We start from the raw sequence: 6,297 nt of genomic DNA on the forward strand, positions 1-6,297 counted from the left end.
TTTTTTCTCTTCTCCCCTCTCCCCAGGATGGGCTGCAGAATGACTGGATTCAGTGGTGAACCAATAGGGGTAGCCTCTCTGCTGTTGTTTGGTCCTATCAGCTCCCAATCACTGATCTGGGGCCAGTTCAGCTCTACTCAATAAGGTCAGTGTAGAGAGAAGGTCTGGGGGGCTGCTGAAGAAGATCATTTGTAGGATTTATAACATTGAGACACAGATCGAAGGCCTTATTTGTGACTTATTTTGTGAGCAGAGAGCAGTGTGCTGTGTCCTTCCTGGGGAAAAGTCTAGTTTCTACTGGTTTTGAATAGAGGTTTGAGAGAGAGAGAGAGAGAGAGAGAGAGAGGGATAGAGAGAGAGAGAGGGGTGGGGGATGTGAGGTATGGATCTTTATCAACAAGAGAGAGAGAGGGAAAGAAAGAGAGAGGGAGGTGGGGGAAGGCTGGAAGCATGACGGGGGAGGCTGTGGATGCCACATGGTTTGAAGAGCAGTGATAAGACCTGCAGAGGACTGGCTTTGAATCCACCATTGTTTTGGATACTGGAAGAAAAAAAAAACTGCAGATAAAACATCCTCAGTAACTGAAGAGACTCTCAGATCCTCTGAAGATGGATCACTGATGGATGTATGAGAGGATTTTTGAGCTCAGAGTCACTGAGGAACTCAAGTGACAACTGACTCTAGCTTTTTTTTTTTTTCTTTTTTCAAATCTGATGCTTCATTTAAAAACAAATCTGCCCCTCTCCCTCCTCCTCCACCTCCTCCTCCTCTCAGCAGCAGCTTGTGTTACAGTGTCACTATAAAATATTCATCCATGGAAAATCTCTTTGATTGCAGTCGCTCACTTGGCTTCCACGCAGGTTAAAGTCAGCTCAAACATGTACGGTCATTCAAACTTAAGAGCGTCGGCAGGCTTCAGCTTCAGCACCTCCAGCTTCTACCTACCTCCACGTTTCTGCTCCATCTGAGGTTGGAAACCGTGAGGAAAAAAAAGAAGCTGTGTCCGAGCTGTGTCCTGCTCTGTCCGTGCCACCTCGAGTCATTCCCGGTTAGAGAAAGGAGGATGGCTGCTCCCTCTCCCACAGGTGAGTCGCTTCTTTTTTATGTTTTCTTCCTTTGAAACTTTGCTTTTCTACAAACTCTTTGAGACCCTCCTCTTCCTCCTCTTAACAAACACTGCGCGCGCTGTTTAGTTGCAAAAATCCCACCTATGTGGAGCTGCAGAACCTGCTCTGCACTGACCTCAGATGACCGGCTTTGAACAACACCAGCACCCTCACCAAGTGATTGATCGGCTCCTGTTCAAACCGGTTCTATGAAGTTACACATGCGCCCAAACTGAAGCTTATAATTTAGGAAGGAAGTTACATCTGTGTAAATACATCCAAGTCCTATTTGGAAATAATAATAATAATAATAATAATAATAATGATAAGAAGAAGTAGAATAAAAAATGAAAATGAACTTTTGGGCAAATGGAAGCTGGATGGATATAAAAATGGATAATGTGATGTGATGTTTCCTGAGCAACAAATGGTGGGAAACTTTGTAAAGTTTCAGTAGAACTGAGGAGAAGCAGATGAAGACGCACTGACCTGTCGAGTCCCATAAAATAAGATTAAATGAGAAAATAAATAGAAAATGAGCCACGAGCTCATATTTGGTCCCATTTGTGCGTAAAATTCACATTTTTGCTCTATTTTTTTACGCACGGGCTAAAGAGGCGCTTCTTCTCCTCCCTTCACCCCTCTCCCTGCCTCCCTGTCTTTTTCTCTCTCCCCCCTCTCTCTCTGACGTCACCGATATTTCATTCAGATTTTTCCACCCTGTTTACTCCTGATGCACGGGACTGTCGGGCTGGAAAAACAGCGACAAACACGTGGTCTAGCAGAAAAAAATATTTTATTCTTGTGATTTTTTTCCCCCTTTACACCAAAAAAATGCAGAGGGGAGTCCTCTGATCATGAAGTGGTTTAAAAAGAAAAAAGAGTCCACAGCCTCTTGAAAAAGTGTCGGGATCAAAGTGCTTGGTGAAAACATTTATAGCGCTCACTCGGATATTTAATATGATTTTGAGTGAATGATTTTATGGTGTTTTTCTGGAGAAATGAAGCGACACATGGGAGAAAATAGTCCCTGTTTCTTTAGGGGGGTTGGATGTATGGAGCAAATGCCACGTGTGAGGTTTGGTGGCACTTGTGCAAACATTTTTTCGTTGATTCAAAATATTTCTTAACGAAATCTGCGCTTATATCAAAGGAAGCAGTTGGATAAAATGTCAAAAAAGATTGTTTTTGTCTTCTTTCACCATGAGGCAGAAGCAGGGATCTGAAAGAATGTGGATTCACAGTGAGTACAGTAAATGTGAGCTGAGATGGGAATTTAAAATAAGGATGAAATGATTAAGGAAGTAATCATGGAAACATTTCATATGTTCATATTGTCTTAAAAAAATATGTGTGAGTGCAGAGCCTCTGCTGTGCCAACAGTGTTTACTCTCCCTGGTGGAGGATATAAAAAGTGAAGGATTGGTGACTGGAATGCATGAAGTAAACGACAAATAACAACCCCCCTCATCCAAAAAAAAAAAAAAAAAAGAATGAAAGAAAGGAGAAAAGAGAGAGAGACGAACTCAATGAACCCTTTGAACTGCATTGACAGCAAACGCAGGGTAAAGGCAAATTTCCTCTGGGAGCCTACAGGGTGAGGAGTGGGGGTTGGGTGGGGTTAGCTGGGGTGAGGGAGTCCAGAGTCTGCAGCAGAAAAGTTGGTATTCCAACAGCTCAGGAATCTGCATGAGCTTCTGAGACTAAATGATCAGAAAGGTCTGTTTTTGTGCCTTTAAATGGGACTAAATTCAGTTTGCAGCATTGCAGAGATTTTTTTTTTTTTTTTTTTTACCTCCTGAAGAATTCATGAAGTGAGGTCAATACAAGAGTGAGCTGCAGGTTTTATAACCAAGAGTTGAGATAAATCTAGATGTTTGTTACCTAGAATGATTTCTAGTTGTTCACTTTCTGCTCATGAAATAGTTTCATGGGATGATATTTTGTATTATTGTTATTATTTTTTTAAGTTATAAGGTAACATTTCCTCATCAGGCAAACACATGTTAAATCATAGCAGTGGAAAAAATAAGTGTAGAATATATAGGCTATATTTTGCCTTTATCAAGTAGCTATCATATACGTATGTTGAATTATATAAATCTATTCAGATGTCTCCACTGAACCAAACCAAAGAAAACAGACAGACTGTCAATCTAAATTTTATACAGGTTTGACAAAGATCTATGTTTCCCTGTGAGTCTGCTCTCAGGGCAAATTTCTGATCATAGTTACAATGAATCCACCTTTATTTACATTATTACAGAGTGGACGTTTCATACAGGCAGAGCCCTGGCATCAACTGTAATGAATGAGACAAAACAAATTCTACACTGTAATATAATCTAAATGCACTAATATCATTATTGTCTACTATCTCTTATTATCCATGTGAGTCAGGATTGGAGTTATCAGAATAGTTTAATCACACCTGTGTGGAGATGGGCCAGTTCATAGCTGAGTCACAAATATAAATGTGTTTTCAATATAGTTGTTAAAAACAAATAAAAGAAAGGGAAAGAGACTGATGTAAGCAAGATGAAAACAATCTAGCAACAAACAAAACAAACAAAAGCACTTCTTGGTTATGCAACAAATATGAGCCAATGAAACTTTTTGTAGAACTCTGTATTGAAAAAAATATATGGAAAGTCCTAAAAAGAAAATAAGGTTAAAAGATTAAAAGATTTGAAGTTTTTAAAAAAAGTTTGAAAACAACCTCACTGAGTAAAAAAGGAGGCTCACGTGGTTGTTTATTATAAGGGGAAAAAATGTAAATAAATGAAAAACTGTAAAAATAGGACAAATCATAATCAACTGAGTTCTCTGTTGTTGTTTTTCTTTTACCCCCCAAGTTCTCACAACAAATACAAAAGTGGAAATAAGTTTCAAAACAGGTTGGTAAATAATCTTATCCTGTAGCTTGAACAGGTAGAAGTTCTGGTTGGTGCTGATTTCAAGAAAAAACAACTGTTAAATATGTAAAATAGACCAATTCATGTTTATGTTACAAATATGAATTCTTTAGGTTTTTGCAAAATCCAATTTTTTTCCCCCCCTCATTGCTTCTGTTGGTGAAACCAAGTCTGACAACAATCCTGTCATGTAGCATCACAGTAAAAAATAATAATATAGAGTATTAGTGTTGGTTAGAAAACAACAATACAAATAAAGAAAGTTACAATTCCACTACTGCTTTAAAACACAGTTATAGACTTTAGACATTTATTGTCCCTCTAGAGAAATTCTTTTTCACATGACCATTTACATTTCGTTTCACCAGACACATACAAACACACACAAATTACAACACATTGCCACACATTTTTACACTCTGGCCAGGTTATCTTGGCCTCTATGTGAGTTATGTGTTTTTATTTTATTTTTACCCCCCGAAACTTTACATAAAACTAACCTTTTTCCTGTGAGTGGTGTAAGGTTGGAACAGTTTTAATAAAGCAATCTTGTCCTTTAGCATTAAAGCAAATAAAACAGTGGCTGATGTGTGCAACATCTGGTTGAAGTTGATTCTAAGAAAAACAACGTGAAGAAAGTTGTTCCACTTTAACTTTTTTATTTTCTTCAAATTCTTTATGCAAACTTCTACCAAAAAAAGCAGTTCTTTTTTAGTCTTTGTGCTTGAAAAAAAAAACCCACATGTAGGTAAAATAAGTTATAAAACTATTTAAAGACAAACACAGTAAAGTATCAGTGGTAGAGCTAATGTAAAGAAAACATGTTTTCATTCATTAATAAAGGTATTTTTTTTAGCAGCCTCTCTTTGTTAGTGACATAACTTTGAGAAATTTTCCTTGCAAAGTTTTTACAGGCTTAAAAAAAAACATCCATATTGCGTGTAGGTGTCTGAAAGCCTCTAATCTCTTAAGGGTTTTGGTGTTTCAGTTGTTTCCTGTGACAAACAGGCACATCCAAAGCCACCCATATCTCCACTCTCCCTTGTCATTAGCTTGCACACATGTCAGTGAGCTGCACTACGGTGATTTCCCCTGACTTGTCCTAATCAGAAAGGTCCTGTCAGGATATGAGTGAGTGGATAACATCTGACACTGGTATCCAACCCTGTGACCCAAACAGTAATTCTATGGCCACTGCGGAGGCCTCCTCCTCTACAAGCATCTTCAAAAACAGGCCTTTTTTTTTTTTTTTGCGCGCGGGGGCTGGGGATGGATGGATTGGGGGTAGGGGTAAAGCTCGTGAATTCCGGAGGGTGGGCTCTTCAGCCCTGGTGGGTGGAGATGGGCTTGTTGTTGTTTCATTCCTTCCAACGTGTTTTTCCTCTCTCCTCATACCCGGGAATAACCCCTTGAGAAATGTCCCCACCAGGGTAGATGTGTGAGATAAGATGGGAAGTTTCTCAATGAACGTACTATTTTTCAGGCGTGTGTTTGTTATCGATCTGCTGTGTGGTCTTGAGAATGCAGCTCAGACATATTACATATCCTCCTCTGGAGTGTGTGTAGACGTGATGTAAAACCTGAAGAATCTGTGAGAGTTTGACACTTTTGTTGCACATCTTGAGAGCAATAAGCTTCAGTAAAGTCATATATAGTGATAACTGTGTAGCTATACAAAGACAGTGGTAACTTCAGTTTTTTTTGTGTTATTAACCTCTGGTTTACACATTTTCCTCACAAGCTGCTGTGTCTTTATTCTTCTATCATGCAGAGGAAAAACAAGCACAAACGCTCAGGGTTTCTTAGCTGATGCCCTCCTCTCTGTTTACTGCTGTGAGCATCATAAAAAACCTCCTGCGATTGATTTCCCAGTGACAAGCGGAGATCACAGGAGCGAACACTTCAGTTTTTCAGGTTTGTTTTTCTGGGTTTTCCAGTCACATTCCAAAGCTGTGAGTTCAGCCTCTCCTCCGGTGCCCACTATGATGCTGGGAGGTAACTGGTCATATGTTAGAAGCAACATGAGCTCAGAAAACAACATGTCCATGCAGGGAGTTGAGCACATTGGAAATCTTATTCTGTGCTGTTTCCGGGTTGTTCTGTCTCTCTCTGTGCAGAGTTGGTTGTTATTTCTATAACATGTTTATGCAACGGTATTTTAAACCACTACTCTAGCAGCTCAGGTGTTAAAAGAAGATCAACACAAAGGTTGTATGTGAATTTGTCATGTAGCAAATTAACCTATCTTCCTAATAGTGTTTTATTTTCAATTGAA

This window comes from Trachurus trachurus (genome assembly GCF_905171665.1).
Source record: "Trachurus trachurus genome assembly, chromosome: 24".
In the NCBI taxonomy this organism is placed as follows: domain Eukaryota; kingdom Metazoa; phylum Chordata; class Actinopteri; order Carangiformes; family Carangidae; genus Trachurus; species Trachurus trachurus.